The sequence below is a fragment of the Tiliqua scincoides genome, chromosome 3, assembly GCF_035046505.1.
Source record: "Tiliqua scincoides isolate rTilSci1 chromosome 3, rTilSci1.hap2, whole genome shotgun sequence".
Taxonomy (NCBI): domain Eukaryota; kingdom Metazoa; phylum Chordata; class Lepidosauria; order Squamata; family Scincidae; genus Tiliqua; species Tiliqua scincoides.
Window position 1 is genome coordinate 132,625,720 of NC_089823.1, and position 20,839 is coordinate 132,646,558.

A 20,839-nucleotide genomic window follows, 5' to 3' on the forward strand; every position below is an offset into this window, starting at 1 on the left:
AAGCCCAGGAGTGGTGGAGGATAAAATTAGCTTAAAAAAATTAATTCCATTCATTATCAGAATTTAAAAAACCTCATTTTGCTTCATCATTCATTCACTAAAATAACTTCCATTTCACTGTTATTTCATTTGCCTGGGTTTTAAATATCTAAATATTTGACTCGTACTTGTGTTGGCATAGGAACTCATTTTGGCAGCCACCTCCTGGCAGCTTCTTGGTGTTTATTTTTTTTTTTTTTACACCTCATTGTTCCAGAACATTCTGGGGGAAAATGGTAACTGACAGTGGACTGCCATTTTTTGTGACAACCACCATTGTTCTCCAGAATGCCCCAGAACGATACAATATGTGGGCACTCTGGGTTACAAAAGACAAAAGCAGCTGCCAGGAAACAGCTGTCAAAATGAGCTCTGCTGCCATCACACTTTCTTTTTTAAAAAAGCTCACAACATGAAAACTAATTAGTCAAAAAACAAATGTGATTCCTTATTGATTTGTTTCAATTGGCATTTGCTTTGGAATAACTGAAAAATGAACTGAATGGACCCTATTTGGAAATCATTTTTCATTCATTCCAAAATGAATGCACACCTCTACTTTCAACCAGCTGTTCAGATAGGCCTAAGTCAGAGTGACTGCTTTGATATCACCTAGCTTATTCTGCATAAGTTGGGGGAAGAGACTGAAATTAATCCCAATAAAGAGAACAAGATTAGGCTTCTAATTCCACAGTGGGAGGTGAAACAGTTCCCTCCTCTATCACTTCTTGGGGCTGTTTAAAGGATAAGTGTGATCTCCAGGCTGACACCTAGTAACTGGGATGTGAAAGACAGAGCAGGTGTAATCAGTGCCAATGTGGAGTCATTACAGAGGAATAAAGATTGTTCAGTGCTAAGTCCAGTGCCATTAGTGGTGAAGACCCAACAGCAGTTTGGAGAGTTTCAGAGAGCCAAGTGAAACAGCTGATGCAAAGTGGCAAGAATTGCTAGTTTGCTACCTAGTCTCTTTCAAAAGGGAATATGTCACTCTGGGGATGCAGGGATCTATATGATCATCTAGCCATATATCTTTCCCTGACAATGTGGAACTGCACTGTTGATGCCTCTAACCTAATAAATAAGGTTATTTTTAGTCTGGAGCGGAGTGACACCTGTTCTCTTCTGTTCCTCTAGCAACTGAATGATAGCCATTCCCCAAGATGACATCTTCTTATCAAAAAAAGGTACCTCTGTTGAAACTTTGCTTACAATGCATTACATACTGCTTGGTGTCTTCCCATGCACTTCACTGGACCTGTAGAGGTCCTCTGAGGTAGGTAAGGAGGCGAGGAAGGTGGGTAGGGGCAGTAGAGGGCAGAACAGGGGTGGGGAGAAGGCAAAATTGGGTGGGGAGGGGGCATAATGGGTGATGGGAAGGTTGCATGAAGGGGTGGATCCCAGGGCAATGGCACATGCCAGATCCTATCCCCCTTTCTTGCAGCCTCTCCGCCCCCTTTCTCTTCTGGAACGTGCAGTAGCAAAATCACTAACACAAATCCCAGGAGACCCATTGCAGAGTGGGAGACTTATGAAGGGGTCAGGTGATCCCCTTTCCCTGCTGAAGCTTCCAGTCCACCTCCCCCACCCCTGCTGGATACAGCATGCCTATTTGGGGGGCAGCTGCACTGGGGAAGAGCAAAGAACAGCATTGGGCTGTTAGGCACAGAATGTCAATCAGGACAAAAGATGGCAACTGGAATATATAGCAGTGGAATGCCAGCATCATTCAAAGGGAGGTCCCAAACTGGAAAACATCTAAGAGGCTGCTGGGACAAACACTCCTTTAAAGTTGGCAGTCTCCTAGTTCCATTACCAAACCTGTTGAGCTTTGCTACCCCTAAGAACACCATCCTCTCTCCATGTCATCAAGAGCAGAGCCCCAGGACATGCCCCCCAACAGGGCTGAAGTGTAGCACTTCCAAATTACAATTTTCAAAAGTATCTTGCTGTTTCACTTAAACAAGGGAACAAATGATGCAAGAGTGGAAAGATTGAAGGAAATAAAACGAGAGCAAGCAGTTAATTGGACGGCCTGTTCTGGAGTGCCCTGCCGTGCTCATTCCTCCTTCTACATCTCACCCCACCACCTGGCTGAGCCCATACCAAGCCTCTTATGTCTCTTTTACGCTATCTGGGAAGGTCTCCAGCTCACTCGCTCTGCTTCCCCAGAGTCACAACTTGAGAGTAACAGTGACTCACTTCGCAAGTTTGTTGTGAGGAGCTGTGGGGAACTCCCCTTTTCTGCTTCTTCCCCCATCCCCATTCCTCTGAAAAGAACCAATAGGTCAGTTTCACACGGTAGGACCTCAGCTGAGTCAGTCTGGGTCTTCCACTATTCAAGGTGGCTCCTTGGTCCATCTTTGTCAACTCTTTGGTGTATTGCTCTGCTTCTTTATTAGGCAGCAGACAAACAATAGATCTTGGCCAGCCCATCTGTTTAGTTTGGTGTGTGCCAATCCATTGGGTCCTCCAGTGCAGCTGACCATGATGGAGGTCAGGTAAGAAGGTGATCTTGACCCCTACAATTGGAAAGGCAGATAAGCTCCTTCAACCAAAGTTACAGAAAGAAAAGCTTCAAGCTGCACTGGGATGTGATTAGTAGTGACACTCAGGGGCTCAGCCTGTGCATTGTGGGACCAACCAGGTTGTGGAAGATACTTAAGCAACAAGGAAATTGTATCTGTGTAATGAAGTAGTGACAGTCCTCACCACCCAGGAAGTGTAGGCAGTTGTCCAGAACAACATTTGGTAAGGGTCAAGCCTACTGCTTCAATAGACTTTTTACTGGCAGTAACACATACAGGAGAAGTACCTGGCTCTGAAAGCTGGTAACCAAAGGGAACAAAGAAAGGATAAGGAAGGTATAACTCTGCTTGGAGGGAAGCACCAGGAACGTTACTGTGCAGCAAAAGGAGTTGAAAGAAGCTCCACTGAGGCTCACAGAACAATGTGGAATTTGTGAGCAGAGAAAAAGCCATGAGCTATGGGAAATGGTAGAGGGGGAGATGTCATTTAATGTTGCGCCATAGAAATCAAATAAATAATGTTTCTCAGCTCTCAGTAAAGGTCCCAACCTAACTTGGACCAAGTTCAATCTCCTTAGTGTACAACATTCCTTATGTGCCTAAAGCACAGATCCACTCATCTTTGCATAGCTCTGTGCAACAAACTTAAGTTTCACACTCATGCATGTGGAAACTTGTGCATCTGGCCCTCTCAGCTGACGTTTTTTTGAAGGCCACTGAACTATTTTGCTGTCCCATTCAAAACTGTAAAGAAGATGGGTCAGGCAAGATGCTGAAAAGTTGGACTCCCCCAAAACCATAGCATGTGGTTACAACTACCAAGCTGAGCCAGACAAAGGTTCCACCTCTTTTCCATCCATCAGGCAGTGTCTTGGAAGCCACAAAGTCTCTGTATCCTGAACCGCAAGTCAGTTGGTACAGTCACTGACAGCTCCATCTGCTGTTCTGTTCTCCCCAAGGAGAACATGTATGCATGGGCACTAGAAAAATAACAAGTGGCTATTCAGTGTCTCCTGTCCTCTTCTACCAGGACTCCGAACCCCTAACTTTACCCCTGATTGTGCTCTTCTCAAGGGAAAATAGTTGGGAAAGCTCATATCAGATACCTACTCTTCTCTGGAAGACTTATTTGATTTCCTCTCTCTAGGTTTTATCAGGTAGAGCTCTGACTCAGTCAGAATCCATTTGCATAATACCATTTTACCTTTCTCTCCGCTGCTGTACTTTCTTGACCTCTGCAAGCCAAAGTGTGATTAACTGAGAAATTCACGGCAATACCACTTTAATAAAAGGGGACAGAGGTTATAGCAGCTCAATATTCACGATAACCAGCCTTTGATTCCCTGAGCTCAGCAGAGGGTGGCAGCCTGGCAGTGAGGAGACAAATAATTGGAACTCCTGTGGGAAAATAATGTCTGATTAACCCTTTCAGCAAGGTGGTGACTGAAGACAGGGTACCTCCTCAATGCCCCTACGTTCTGTTTCTTTGGAGAAATGTATCTACTATTGGATGCTTCTTCAGTCATCCATCCCAGAAAGGACAGGGAACAGCCTTGTGTAAATCACCCCAACCAACCGCTAGCTGGGCTCGCCCTCTGGCTGTGTTGCAATCTAGAAATCAGCACAGTATGTAGCTGTGGCTGCCATCATGCTTAACATTCAGGTACAGGGTCAATTTCAACAGGGGATGCATGAAGAACTTCTGCATCTTGTTAATGTTACCAGGAACAGGGAAGAAGAGAACCAGCTTCAAAATCAAAAAAGAGATGAAACAACATTTCAGAGCACGGATATTTCTAAGCATTTCAGATTTTGAAATTTGGACCTTTTAACATCAAAGTTGTCTGAGAATTTGTTGTTTTAAACTGAACAAATCCATGTCTTGCTTGACTGGCTTGTTGTCAGCTATTTAAGGAGATGTTTCCAGCATTGTTAGCAACAATGCCTCCCTTGACCTCACCTCAGCTTAGCTTCCACCTCAGACTGGCTATCTGATAGACACTGCAAACATCTCATGCATGGAAGACATCAGTTCTGCATCAGTTCTGCAGTATACCACATTACGATAACGAAAATGTTTTGACATGTAAAAACCAGTTTTAAACATATGTCTCAAACATACATATTACACAGATGCAAGAGAGGCTGCAGAGTTTAGGTAGCGAGTTTTTAAGCTTCTGCTACAAATCAGTGTGAAAAACATCATAACATCAGGATTGATTCTATCAGTATAAAATCTGGCATGGAGAATCTACCTGGGCTGATTTCTGAGATGATTTCGGTAAACTTAGACAAACAGTGGAGTTATAGGAGTTTAAATATTTTGCTTTGAAGTGCAGGGACCCCGTGTTTGAAATCATTTTTGTGCCTACCCAAGCATACTTTTGATTTCTCCATCGCCAGTTTAGAACATATGAAAAGTTCAAGGATGTTACAATGGTCAACACTGGGTGCAGAGCCAGCCCATTCTTGAAGCTGCCTCAGGTTGCCACCTCAGGTAGCAAACTGGAAGGGGGCATCACTCCCACTCACCTGCTCACCTCCACTCTTTCTCCTCCTCTCACTGCCTAGATTGGACAAGGAAGCGGGAACAAAGTGAAAGAGAAGAAAAGTAGGTTAGTGTGTCAGAGGTGCAGAGGCTGGCAAGGGAAATCGCTAAGGGGAGTACATAAAGGGGTAGCTTTTGGCACACTGCCTCAAGTGCCAGGAGGTCTGGGGTTGTCCTTGAACCAGTGGTTTAGGGAAAATCCATTCCATAGTCAAAATGTTCAGAGGTTTCAGATCTGTACTTTGAATGGTTAGTAACAAAAAGGCTGTGTGTTTGCAACACATGTTAAGCAGGCTTTCCGATGACACATGAGAGGATGGGGAGTTATTCTAATAAATGCATAAGTTGATATATATCATAATGTAATATAATAGCTGGTAATAGCTGATTAGTGGAATGGAATGTCTCAGGTGGAGCTTCATCTAAAAGAAATGGCTATCACCAGATCAAGCAGCTTTAGAGAATGAGGATGCTGTTGCCGATGCACTTTGAAAGTTCCTAAAAGAGAGAGGGAGGGGGGGTCAGGCAGGCAGGCACCCTGTTTGTATCCATCAAATTGTCTCTGCTCCTTTTCTGCTTGAGTTGGTGATGGTGCACCAACTTATGATGCTCCTGGAGAAACATTTTATTCCATTCATTTCAGTCTGCCTCACGACAGAAACAGCTGTTGAAACTCATGGTAAACAACCTTTATCAACAGATCAACTGGGGAATTCCATCTCCTGACATTACTTAATCTCTCCGTGGCTTGAGATGATAGGCAATGGAATCTTACTACAATGTGAGTTGGTGTCAGAGGACTTGCCCTCAAATAAATTCATTTTTTGTTCCTGTCACAAGTGAATAAAGAGACCAATCCTTGGCAATGTTAGGGTGCAATCCTAACCAACTTGCCAGCACCAAGGTAAGGGGAATGCAACTCTGAAGTAAGGGAACAAACATTGCATTACCTTGAACAGGTCTCCGTGACTGCCCCCCAAATGCAGGATGCAGCACATGCCCCACTGGTACAGCTACGCCAGTGCTGGAAAGTTGGTTAGCATTGTGCCCTTGGTTCATCTTCGTGCTATGCAACATTTTATGGAGGCCAATGTTGCCTTCATTGTTACAAACACATGGGGCGAGTACATCTCTAACTTTGGATTTAGTATTTGGATTTAGTAAATCCCGACGGGGATTTAGTATTGCCTGCCTATGTAAACCGCCTTGAATTAAAGTCTAAGGAGAAATCTGACGACCAAGAAAGGCGGTATATAAATACCTGTATTATTATTATTTATTATTTTGGTGTATAGTGCCATCACGATGCTGATGATACCCAGATATATTTCATTCACTGAGCATACAGAAGAAGTTATTTCTATTGGGGGGGGGGGCATGGCATGTTTGATTATTTAATTATTGCTAAGTTCATACCCTGCCTTTTAACAAGTGGACTCATAGTGATGGGAAAAATCCATATAAAATATCATTAACATTTATTATAATATATATTGTATTTGTTATTATATTACTATTAAAAATCCAGATTAAAACATCATTAAACACCAAAATTAAAAAATACAAAAGATAAAGTCATAAACAAGCAGCATGATAAGAACAGAACCTAAAATCACGATGAGATCCCAAATACAAAGAATAGAGGACAGACTGTGCTTTAAAAACAGCCTAAAATTTAGCAAAGACGGTGCCAAGCAAACATGCCTCAAAATTCTAGAGTTTGAACTCCACCACAGAAAAGCCCTTCTTTCCTTAGTCACCCCCCCCTTCCAAAAGTGAGCTCACGCAGTGAAGGGTCTCCAAGGATGAACTTAAAAGTCCTGGCAGACTTCTTATACAGAAGAAGGCAGTCTTTTGCTGCCTCCACCCCCACCATGAAGGCACTTGGAATTGGGCCCAGAAACAAACTGGAAACCAGTGAAGCTCTGGTAACATGGGAGTGATATGATCCAGGCAGCCACCACCAGTTAACCATCTGGCCACAGTATTCTACACCAGCTTGGAACAAAAACCGGCAAATCCCTGAGGAAGCAGCACCACCGGCCCTGGATGCATTTTGTGTCAGTGTTCTGGGAAGCCCTCTTAATCTGTTCATATGTTACAATGGAGGGTTTGGAGGTACAAGGCTGACTCCAAGCAACTTGATGGAGCCAGGGATAAGATGACTAGAAACTTGGGGTCGGCGTTGATGGCTGCTAGTGATTGTGTCATCCTGCATTCAGGCATTTTTGCCATACCACTGTGGGTAGGGGGCAGCATTTGCTTTTCATATGAGTAACATGTCAGCTTCTTGGGGTATCCATAGTGTGGTTTGCAGGTCAGTATTAGGTGGAAGGAAGGAAACTAAGCATAGGCCAGTCCCTCCCTGGGAAAGGGTGAGGTAGCCTAGATATGTTGGGGTGTATGAAACTAATGATTTATTTTATGTAACAGGTAGAGGTCTTATTGAGGGCAAAGTGTCTTCATATATCTTCTCTTTAAGTGAGTTTTTGGTGTACCAGAATACATATATGAAGACTCTCTACCCCTGAGAAAGACCTTTGGTCAAAATGTGTTGGGTATTCATCACACAATATATTGTTATTTTTGAGCACCAACTTGACTGAAACTGCCTTTATGGTTTTGTAAGCATCCTCAAACTTGGGAGAGGCATGAGAAATACATATTTCTATTCCTCTCTCTCTTCTGCCTGTTGTCAAATATTGGAGCTGAATACTGGAAGATAATCAGTTAAAAATTAGGTAGAGGAGTTGGGAGGGGGGCATTGACAAATTTGTTTGTCCTGTATTGAAGGTATGTTTCATTTACCCTTTGCATTTCATTTATATAGGACATTCCACTCACATGGTAATATCACTTGTGAAAATACTAAGTGTTGGCCAGGAAGGAATTTTCCCCTAGGTCGGTTGAGCTGCTGACTCTGGTTGGTTAATACATATGTGCAATAAATAATATTTCCCTCTCATTGGAAGGGTATGCTTTTGTGTCTATAACAGATTGCAAACATGAACCAGAATGGAGTCATAAAATCAGAACTGGAAGTCCCTGCAAGATCATCGAGTCCAGCTCCCTGCCAACGCAGGTAACCCACAACATACCTGAATGATGGCTATCCAGCCTCTGCACAAGATCCCCAACAATGGAGAACCTACCACCTGCCATGGTGGACTGTACCACTGCTGAGCAGTTCCATCAAGAAGTTCTTCCTAACATTTAACTCTGATTAATCTTTTTTATTGTAATTATTGTAATTTAAACCCATTTGTCCTGGTCCTATCTTCTGCAACAGAGAACAAATCCACTCCATCTTGCATTGGACAGCCCCTCAAATATTTGTAGTTTATTATGCCACCTCTTCATTCATTCATTCAATCATTCATTCATTCGAGAAATGTATATCCTGCCTTACCCATGCCAAAGCAAATGCCCAAGGCAGCTTACAAAGCTCTATCATAGAGTGCAAATGAGTTTTTACAATAATTGTTCTGTGGGTAGCTCGTAGAACCCTTCTCTTCCAAACGGAATCCTTCACAGCATCTGGACATGCCTTTGGAGCCTCCATCTCTTCTTCAAACTAAACAATTTGATCAACTGAATAAGACAGTGGAGGCCTAGATGGGGTATGGAAAAGGGATCTGCTGTAGAAATAATTTGTGTTGCACCCAAAAAAAGTTAGCCATAACTAGGTGCCAATGAAATAAGAGACAAATTCATAATGACTAACTTGTCCAATCAATTTCCATGGGACTAACAGCCCAATCCGAAAATGGTTGTAAAACGTGCTACAGCAGTACGTTGACTAGCACTCTGCCTGAGCCTTCCTGCATGCTGTCAACAGACCCCAAAGGACCCATTGAGGCAGGGAAGGTGGGGACAGAGCAGGGGAGGGTGGAACGGGGTGGGGAGGTGAAACAGAGAGCTGGGAGATGAAACAGGGGAGGTGGGGCAGGAAGGGAAAGAATTGCGGCAGGGTGTGGGAGGGAGTGGATCTGGTAACAAAGGCACATGCTGAATCCCCTCTGGCAGCAGCCTTTTCTGGAGCAGTCCAATGAGACCCATTGCAGGTGGGAATCTTACAAGGGGAAGGAAACTCACAAGAGGCAGGATTAACAAGCTTTGTCAGAAGATCCCAGTATTTTGCCACTGCATCCTACACACACTTAGAGCCCAATCCTAAGCATGTCTACTCAGAAGCAAGTTCCATTACTCCTGGGTAAGTGTGGATAGGATTGTAGCCTTCCCCACTCAGTGAGGCTTCTGAGTAGACATGCATTGGATTGGGCTTGTGAATGACTTCAGAAAGAAAATGATCGGGGTAGGATGGATGGGCCTGCCATAGCTTAGTACCAAGTCCAGACTAGGTGGCCTTTGGCCCCTCCCAGTCCAATGACCTTGTGAAGAAAACACTGAGCATATGCAGTGCAGTAACCATAAATCAATGTAAATAGGTTTTAATGTGAGCAAGCCTGTGACAAGCATCTCACTACCTGACAAGAGACACACCGTGGTCCCAGGCTTGCTATCATGGAATTGAGTTCCATTGAAATTGGGGGTGGGGGGATGGGATGGGTCAGGCTGATAATCACCAAATGGAGACCCAGCCAAGATTTAACTAGGACTTTGTGGCCTACTGGCTCATGAGCCTGCAAGAGTCAGTGCTGTTGTTCCTCCCCACCTTTGTATATATTCATTAGCTGGTCCCCGACCTTCTTGAGAATACATTTCCCTGCTTCCTGAGGGCAGCGCAACCCCTGTTTCTCCCCATCTCCACCATTAAGATGGGTCTCGCATCGCTGTGCACCTCACTACAGCAACATGCGCACAGAACCCAACACCTCGGGGCAAGGCACATCATTTCCAATTGGGAGCAAATGCTGTTGGTTTTCATTAATCTGCCAATTTCTTGACTCTCCTTTCCTCCCTCCCTCTCTTTCTCTCTCCCTCTCTTTCTCTTTTCTGCTCCAAGGCAGGTGAGTGCATCAATTTTCTTCTCATCTGTGGCAGTTAAATTAAATGGAATCGGCCTGATTGCTGAAAATCAAAGAGAAGGCTGATAAAGCAATTAAATCCCTCTAATTCCTCCTCTTGAAAAGGTGCAGCTTGGCTCAGAAGCTAATTAACTTCATAATGAAAATCCTTCTTCACCCTTTTAGGCTTTCTTTTCTCCTTGTTTTGGTGGCGGCTTTGCGTTGCCTGAGGAAGGAGGGAGATGCCAGAGTGACTAATATAGCAAGAACCAAATCACACCAACTTTTGTGACTACTTGTGATATTATATCTCCTTTCATGGTTTACCACACAGGCTGCACAGTGAGGAGTTTGAACCAGCTAGTTTGGTCACCCATTCGCTTCTTTCACTGGGTTTCCCTCACTCCTGGTCACTCTAGATGTCCCTCACTTGTGGATGTCCTCTAGACTTACCAGACTCTCAGTACAAGGCTGCAACATCCATTGAAAGGAGGAAGAGGAAGAACATAAGACCTGCTCACTGAAATCAGAGTGAGAGCCAGTAAGGTCTGTAAATGACAAGAAGGTGTATTTAGGGGAGGAGGGATAAAAAAAAGTCTCCAAAATCCATAGAAGTGACCCATAAATGGAACTGCCATCAAAAAATGTTAGGGGTTACTTAAGGCCAAGATATCCTGATAGATTGGACCAGATGACTCACAAGATCCTTTAAAAACCTATCTAGGCTATAATGTGCAAAGGGATGTTGCAGTAGTCACTGCAGTGGCAAAACCAGGGATTCCTTCCCCTTACCCTGGGTAAAGCCACAGCAGCCCCAATGGGGTTATTCGAATCTGCACCACCTCAAGAGGTGGCACAAATTCGAACGGCCCAGGACTGTCCTGGGTCACCTGGGAACAGGGTTTGAATCTGGCAAAACTGCTGGATCCTGGCCCCACCTCTCATTCCCTGTCCGCCTGCCCCCGGGAATGCCCGCCACCTGCCGTCCCCTGCCCCGAAACACCCCCCTCCCGCCTCCCCCCCTTCCCAGACCCTTGCATTGGCCTAGCTCAGCTGACGCAACTCACCCTGTTGCTGGGGCCCACATTGGTTCAGGGAGACTTGTGCAAATTCATGTGCTGGCCTAACCCCACTTATGTTGGCGCAAAAGTGCTTTATGGCACTTGTGCAATGATGATGGGCCAGCACAAGGGACTTGCGTTGGCCCAAGGCACCCTCTGGATTGTACCCTAATAAATTGTTTCATTCCAAGCAAGTGTAGGGTGGCATGGGATGCTATTATTCAATTCAGATAATGTACAATTGTCACTGTCATCCTGTTATGACATCCAGAACAGTTTCCTGTTAATAGGAATTCAAGAAAATGCACCCTGCCATTAGGATATCTGCCTTTATTTACATTGAGCTACCATGAGTTTTAAGGTAAATATGTAGCCTTTTCAATGTTCTTTGTAATTTTTTTCATTCTAGACTACTTATAATATTGTTCAATATTTGTGGATGCTCAAAGTTAGGTAAGCAAGGAGAGTGTATTTAAAGTGCTATATAAAGAAAATAAGTTGGTGCATGACCAGTGTATGTGGTGTATGATCTGATTCCACAGATTTAATGAAAACCATACAGCTGGCAAAAGCTTATTAATTTCATTTGTGTGCATTAGTTATTGTAGAAATTACATCACAGTGGTTTTTTTGTTTTGAAGCTTTAGGTTTGTTGGTTTGTTGTGTGCCAAGCTTAAGTTGGAAAATGTCACAGTAAATAAAGTACAATGAAACTTATGTATCCTTTAGTTTTACTTTCATCTAAACATGCTGGGACACAGAAACTGCAGTGTTTTGTGCTTTGTGTGTGTGTGTGTGTGTGTGTGTGTGTGGCAAGTTCTTGCCAGTGGAAGTGTGAAACCAACAAAGCTGAAGGAGCACCTGTAATGGAAGATCAGAAGTTCATCAGGTGGATGACGTGGTGTTGACAGCGATTGCCATGTTTGACAGCTGTTTGACAGCTCTGGGAAGGGCAGGGCTAGCTCCACAGCTATAATCAATCAAGGCCAATGGAGCCTCTGATGGACACCTGAGCTTCATTTGACCTTGATGGGACTTTGAATGGTAACAAGGTAGCTAACAAGGTAGCTCACAGCTGAGCTGCATTGTGGATAATGGGACATCCAAGGATGAAAGACAGCTTCAGAAGGAGAAAAGCCAACCCAGACCCATGGGACAGCCCAGAGCTGGACCTGCTGGACACACAGAGGAGAGACTCTGCTGCATTGGACTAATACTGGGAAAACTGGACTGGGAAGACTGGACTATGCTCTAGAGACTGTGGACCTGGACTGGAGGCTTCAGACCTTTACCCACTAAGTTTAGTGGAGTTTTGGGTAGGGAAAACCTCTGGACAAGAGGAAGTGCAGGGAGTATCTGTGTTTGTAGCAATAAATTCTGGTTAATTGCTCAAACTGATCAGGAGTTCTAGTCATTTCCTTTGCACACCATAGCTGCTGTTCTTTGAAGAAGAAAGGGTTAATTAGCCAAAAAGTGGGCATTAGAAGGGAGTTGGAATAATTGGAGGGGACAGCACCTTACATCTGAATATCCTGAGAATAACTGGACAGCATGGATTTTTAGGGGGTAGAAGAAAAGGCTGGGAAAATACCAAAACTTGGATTTGTCCCAGCACAAAAGCCTTGTCTTGAAGCATCCTACAATACTTATTGCATTGCCAAGCTGCACAATTGGGAAGACCTAGGAGAAGCTATGTCCTCTGGAAACGGTTGAGCTGGTTTGTGGCTGGAAACGGAGGAAGAAAAGTGAAGCAGTACCTCTCTCAAATGACATCATCTATTCCAGAACAGAAATGGGAGCAGAAGATGGAAACTTTTCAATTATGCAGATGTTTGCTGGCTTTCCAGAGGACAAGTCTTGAAGTGCTAGACTGAAGTGCTTTTTTGACAGAAAGCCTACCCTCAGAAGAATTTGACAAGCAGTTCAGTCATGGCATCCACCAAGGTGGATAGTTTTGGCCATATGAGTGAGGTACCAGTAACTCTTTCAGGTTGCAATCCTTTCCTGAGAGTAAGCCCCATTGAACAAAAGAGGACTTACTTCTGAGTAGACCTGGTTAGGCTTGTGCCCTCATTTCAAGATCCCGCAGTCACCATTATGGATGCTGCCCTTTTGGCCAAGCTGCCACTCTGGAAGAGGAGACTGGAGGCAGACAACTATGTGAACTTTCCAATGCAGGCCGCATTGAGAGTGACAAAGCCTTGTCGAATCCTCTGCGGGCAGAAATCTGCAGGTGTCTGGGAACACACTGCACAATTCTTTTGAAAGCGACTTCTGCCTTAAAACTGAAACATGGACTTGCAGTCCTTTCCTTGCTGATACAGACAGCATCAGTGATGCAAACTTTGCCAAAGATGACCTGAAGGCAAAGAAAATGATGCAACATGAATTCAGCTCAAAGAGTCTTGGAGAGTTCCGCTGTTCCTTGGCAAAATTGCACCTTCAGCTGGCAAAACAAGCTATAGTGTACATGCTCTGATTCCATTTGCTACATATCCTTGGGAGTTAAGAGTTTTCCGTTTTTCTTGCCACCAAAACGGGCAACCCCATCAAAACAGGCAATCAGGCAGCCCAATTCTACCTAAATCCCTCTGTAGAAATGCAAGAGTGCCAGTGCTGCGTCCAGTGCACCCCGCAGGGGATTTTCAGCTGCTGGAGTTCTCCTCAGGGTAAAGGGACACTTGTCCCCTTGTCCCAGAGTAAGCCCCAGCAACCACTATAGGGTAACTTGAACCTGCACCAGCTCAATTGCTGGTGCAGGTGGATCAGGTCCGGGAAGGGAGGCTGGATTTGGCATGTGCCACAGCTGCCAAACTCCCCCTGCCCTTCATCCCTCACCCCATTCATCCCTCACCCCATCTCCATTCTGTTCCATCCATCCCCTGGGCCCCTTCCTTCCTTCCTTCCCTGCCCCATTCCACCATCTGCACCAAGGATACCTGCTCCAGGAGGCCTCCTGACATCTCTTGGCACATGTGGGAAGGTTTTGGCCTTCTTGGTAGTACACTGGCTGCTTACTCTATCACAAAGTGCTGCTTTATGACTACTTTGTGGCAGCCTGTGGCAGCAGAATGTGTGTTCCAGCTGCGCTACTCTTCCATAAGACTGGGTCGAAAATTGTTTGGATGTCAAAGATGTCATGCTCGTTACCTTGTCAAAGACCACTCCATAATTTCAGTTTCTTATTCAGGCGAAACAACAGCTGACTTCTCGTTGAAATTTACTTTCGAGCAGAATTAAAGTTTAGTTTTTATTTTATTTGCACAATTTGGATCTGTTTGAATTTTTTACAGGAAGTGGCCATTAATTTTTGTATAGGAAAAAAAAAAAGAGTGACACATAATTCTTTGTAAAGATTGTTTTTATACTCTGTCTATGGGAAGCAAATCAATTTCTGATGCAAGAAAATAAATTGTATGCAACGTTTTGCATGTATGTTTTTATGTGCATTTTTCTGGGGAGGGGGGTCCACAGCTATCCTCAGATTCTCAACGGGGTCTCTGACCCCTTTGGGTTAATAACCCACTGTGTTAGGAGAATGAAACAGGCAGCAAAAATAGCTACCTCTAAGGGAAGGGAGATGTCAGATTGGCTTCAACTAGAACCTCACACTAGCTTTAAGGACTGTTGAAGCTCTGTGGACAAGGGGGGGCAGGCTAATCTAGGCAATCCCAGGAAGTATCTGAGGAATAGAATAGAATACAAAGAACAACTGAGAGGAGAGATCGCCATAATATAAATGTTCTCACAGGCTCTAAAAAGCAATAACTGCATCTTTTTGGCAGGGAAAGAGAGGACAAAGCTGTTGACAACAAGAGACCTCAGAATCAGTGTGACTGAGAGAAGCACAACGAGGACTCTAGTCAAGGGGCAGAGAGCTCTGGAGCTTCTTCTACAGCAGAAGTGATGATATCATCAACAGGGGTTCTCAAGTGCTATATCTGAGATTTTTTTTTTCTAGCCAAGAAGATGCATCTGGCTCAGTAGAAGGCAAACTGAGAAATTTGTATAAGGGCTTGTATCTGGGAGTAGTAAGCTCTACTGAACATATTAGGATTTGCTACAGTTGCCTGCTATAATGGCACAGCTGCATGTTATAATGTGGTAGGGGATCAGATTGGGCAGTTAGTGTACTAGCCTATGCATGTTTACTCAGAACATGCATATACTAGCACACTAACTGCCCAATCTGATACCCTGCCACATTATAGCATGCAGCTGTGCCAGTGGAGGTTGTACTGTTTGCTTTGATTGGGAGGAGGCAGCGGCAATTAAATAGCCTGCAGGAGGTAAGTAAAAATTCCTGGTGTTAGGAGAAGAAAACACTCTAATGAAGAAGTTTAACATTGATTTTTGTTGTTGTTGTACAGTGGGGCATGGCTATGTGAGAAATCTTGCCAAACTTCAGCACTTTGAAATTAGTATTGAGCAGAGTGGATTGGTTGGGAGGAAGAAAATAATGGATTTAAGAAATGGTGGAGAAAAGTTCTGAGTTGAAGAAAGAGACTAAGGAGAAAGGTGAAGAAGCTATGTGCAAGCCTCTACTTCACTTATGAAGAAGCAGGAGCTCCAGTTGGGAAAGGGTGGCAACCCTGGAGCACAAGGGGCTATGGCTATGCACATAGGATTCTTGCCATCTTTTTTCTGGTCCTCCTCTCAAGTCTGATGTGAAGGAAATACATTGGTGAACCCATACTAGGTTTGTGTCCACAATGATTGTCTTCCAATAGTCCTTTTCTACAAAGAAAAAAATTTTTGGCCTGGAAGATCTGATCACAGATCTCCAGCATCTCATGCCCCATGATTTCAGAGACTGTACAGATGGCCTGTTATAGAAAGAAAAGTACTAGTATATCTAAGTAGACAAAACTTTGATCAGATACAATAGGCAGGCAAATGGGCCATGGAGCAACCGATACTTGCAAAGGTCCAGTTAACATGAATATATTTCATGAAACTTATGCAGTTTTGTACCTGTGTGAAAATCTCTGTCATTTTTCAATCAAATAAATATTAGGAGAGAAACACTTGAAAGTGTGATGATAGTGAAATTCTGATTCATCCTTGTTCTCACATACATACACGCACGCGCGCACAGAGAGAGAGAGAAAGAGATTCACTATCATGCTTATGAGAAAAGGTGAACATTACCATCTTACCAGAATGTCTGCAGCTGAAAAATTAAAGAGGCAGCACTCAACACCGCCACAATGGTGCCCAGAAGACCAACTGCAGATATAGTCAAACAAATATAAAAGCAACAAAGAGTTATATATACAAGGAGTTTGATTATGATGATGCAAAACATGAGAGGGGGTTCAGGAGAAAGCTTTGAAGTATGGCATCCACTACTGCAGTGATGTCAACTTGTCTTCCAACACACAGGCCCTATAAACATTTGGAACTCAGCAATAAACAGCCTTTGTTGTGTTTATTTCATGAATCATGAAATTATTTCAAATGTGAATATAACTAGAGATTGGAGGTTGACTTCCACATAGAGGGAACCAAGCACAAGATTGGAGTACCTGGTCTCTAAGTAAAACCATACATATGGAAGGAAGGCAAGGCAAGGTATGGGTTTCGGCAACCCAGAGCCTGCTTCCATGTTCTGAATCAGAGAGCTTAAAGCCTTGTTAAAAGCAGTGGTGCAGTGTTCTAACCGGAGGGGTTGTGTTTTCACACAAATGAGATAAGTTTATTTTCTGAGTTGTGCCATTTGTTCTGACAGGCAGGGTGGCTGTAAAAACTGGAAACAGAACAGCAGGGGGGCCAGCTCCATGCACAGTGAGAACTCGAGGAGAGAAGAGGCAGAGCTGCATGAGAGCTTGGACCCAACCCAAGTGCCTGCCTCAACCTTCTGTTGCCAGCAGCTTTGGGAAGCAGGAGAGACGAAACAGCCGGCTGTAATACTGTGGAACAAATGCATTCAGCTGAGAAGCACCTGGTCACCTCACAAGCTTGCCACACCTGTACCTTGGAAAGGTGGCTCACTCAGCATCCATCATAGGGTCCACTGGGAATGCCACCAAGCAAGGTCAAAATCTGATTCCAAGCTTGTATGTTCCAAGTCTCCTGATCCTTGTAGTCCGAAAGACCCAGGCCACATTTGATGGCTTTTGACTGTACCCATTCAATGGATCAGGTCCTCACTTAAAGTCCAGAAAGCACGTTTGTCATGTCACTGATTAGCAGTGGGGATTTTCCTCCAGCGCTTAGGACACTATAACTTATGGTTGGGTCACCCAGTGAGACAATTAGTGGAAGGTTCAGAAGAGACAAAAGGCAGCATTGCTTCATGCCATGCATACATTAGTTTGCGTCATTCACTCCAGCAAGATATCATGGTGGACACTGCCTTTGATGTTCACTAAAGGGTTTTAGACACATTCACAGAAAGTCCATGACATTTTCTCCTCTTAGCCATGACAGCTAAATACAGGTTGACTTGATGGACCCAGCAGGGCTCATTTCTTGCTCTGATTTGCTGGAAGAATTCAGAATGTTTCCATGGTTCTACATGATTCTGTATAATTCTACATATGTTTCTATATGTAATTATAGCTAAACCAAAGTACCTCTGTTATTGACATCTTTCCACATCATCCTCCTCCTCCATTTGCTCACTCATTTGTGCTTGACATAGATAACATGTTTCCCAAACAATTACATTCCCATATTTCACTCTCCAAAAATCTTGTTGGTTTCTGCCCATTTTTGGAGCTTCCATAGCAAGATCATTTGAGGTCTAGCACTATGACCTAGCAGTATTGTTTCACATGGTTTGGATGTATGGCTTTTGATGTGCTTGGCTAAGCAGTCTATAAGCCTGCCTCTCTCCATCGCTACCTGCTACCATTCCCCACTCACTCTACAAAGCTGTACCTCTGCCATCGATTTCCTGGAGTTGAAACTATAGAGAGAACCCCACAATAAAACAGGATGAAATTGAATTACACCTCATATTCTCTTTAAACTATAGTGAGATGCGCTGCAGAGGTGAAGGGGGAAAACCTGTGGAAACCACCCAGTAACTAATGGTGAAATGACAGAGCACTTCATGCACCTACGTAATACTATGCCTCAAAACATGACTGTTACATGTCTGTTTCATGTTCTCTCTCTTCCTTCTTTGATACTTGTATATATTGATTGAACTGCACAGGCTCAACCACCTTCCCTCCACAGATTATAGCAGTATTTCCCATAAGAACAGCCCCACTGGATCAGGCCATAGGCCCATCTAGTCCAGCTTCCTGTATCTCACAGCGGCCCACCAAATGCCCCAGGGAGCACACCAGATAACAAGAGACCTCATCCTGGTGCCCTCCCTTGCATCTGGCATTCTGACATAACCCATTTCTAAAATCAGGAGGTTGCGCATACACATCATGGCTTGTACCCCATAATGGATTTTTCCTTCAGAAACTTGTCCAATCCCCTTTTAAAGGCGTCTAGGCTAGACGCCATCACCACATCCTGTGGCAAGGAGTTCCACAGACCGACCACACGCTGAGTAAAGAAATATTTTCTTTTGTCTGTCCTAACCCACCCAACACTCAATTTTAGTGGATGTCCCCTGGTTCTGGTATTATGTGAGAGTGTAAAGAGCATCTCCTTATCCACTCTGTCCATCCCCTGCATAATTTTGTATGTCTCAATCATGTCCCCCCTCAGGCGTCTCTTTTCTAGGCTGAAGAGGCCCAAACACCGCAGCCTTTCCTCATAAGGAAGGTGCCCCAGCCCCATAATCATCTTAGTACTCACGGTGCCCCAGCCCCGTAATCATCTTCCCACGCAAGATACCAGGTCTAAGACATACACCAGTGTGCAGGAAATTGAAGCCCGGTGGCCATGAAACCCCACAAGTAGGTAAGTTACCCACAATGCACCAGTGAAGGCAATGAGGTATAAATAGCTCTCTTTTGGTGAATAACAGGCATTTCACTTCAACCATGGCTACTGCTGGCCAAACATTCAGAAAGCCTTTTGCCTTTTAGGGCCAAACTATACATGATGTTGAATGTCATTCTGTATAAACATGTATCCCTTAACCTTCCAGGAGCACAATCTATGACCTGCCTAGTCCACACCACTTTTGTTTGTACTGCTCCAGCTCATGTCACATAAAATAGAAGCGGTGTAGACCAGGCAGGGTACAGATCATGCTCCTGGTAAGGGAGCAGGCTCCAAATTGTCTGTCCCTGGCTACTTGGCACCTAATAAGCTCCAGGTAGGTAAGGAGATCTGGAGCATAGCAGCATTTCTCCCCCCCCCCCCGCACTTTTGCGCTCCATCCTTGCATGGGGTTTAAAGAGAATGTGTCCCTTTAAACTTTAAAAGCCGTGCAAGTATGGAGCAAGGTGTGGGGGTAGAAAAGTGATCCTCTGACATTAAAGGTTGAAAGGGACACATTCCCTTTAAACCCCACATGAGGAAAGAGCATGGGAAGAGATGAATCCAATTCCTGCTCTGACTTAGCAAGCAGGGAGTAGATCAAAGCAGTTTGAATTTGCAGCAAGTTAGAGGAGACGGCAGTAGACTATGGTTGAAGATACCCCAAATGCACTGCTCCTTCCACCAGCTGCCCTGATGTAAGCTGCAACTTATGGCATCATGGTTGGCTGGCCATGGACAGGGATCACACAATTTGCATTTGATAATGCAAAGACTGTTGGGAGCTTCTTATTCGTCTGCTCCTGCAGTTGTATGGCTGGAGCTTTGCTTTATGGTGGGGTAGGTGTGGGTTCTATTCCCACTCTCTCCCTTTTCCATCTAAAAATATTGATGCCAGCCAGTCTCTCATAAGGCAGGACTTTCCTTGCTACGTTAGCATACAGTGGCCACCATGGGGTGGCCCATAGGCTTGTCCTGCCCAAGATGAACTGTTCGTTTAAATAAATGTTTTCAGTTTTCACTGCATATCATGTTTATTTGTAATGAAAAATCTTTTTTATCTTTTCTAAATTATATGCTGACATTGCATTATATTTTTCTGGATCTACCGCCTTTCAAATTTTTTATTTTATAAAATTCAGGAACCATTCTATTTTAAAACAAGACACCACCTCAAGTCTCTTCAGTTTTGGGCAACCCAATCTTATCCTTCCCAGTGCCCAAAGGAACAGCGGTACCAAAATGGTGACAGGCACCAGGAGGCCAACGGAGATCTTCCCCTGAGGACTTTCATCCCCTTCCCCTGAGGAAAGCCCCAGGCCCCGCAATGGGGCTTCTCACATCTGTGCTGGCTATTTTGCCAGTGCAGACTTAAGAACCTCCATGTCAGGCTTTTCAGCCTGACACGAAGGATAGGATCTGGTGAAGGAGGCCTTCACCAGTCCCACCCCTTCCCAGGCTAGTGCCTCTCCCCACCCCAAAAGGCTGCAGTGCCACTTGGTGCTCTTGCTCTGGGCAGCCATGCAGCATCCTCCATCCAGCACTGAGCCCAGTACCAGTTGGCACCAGCCCAGCAACAGCGCTCCCAACTCTGAGGGTGCCACAAATGTGCTTTTTGGCACATTTACAACACCCAGCACTGGCGCTGGAGCTCAGTTTGGAATTGGGCCCTAAATATCTTGTGCACTCTAATCATTTAAGATATATTTCCAATTCCTTTGCTTCCTATTACAATTGTTCGTCCTTTCTCCTTTTACTATTTAAACTTGTTGAAAACTTCACAAACGGACCCCTCATTACCAT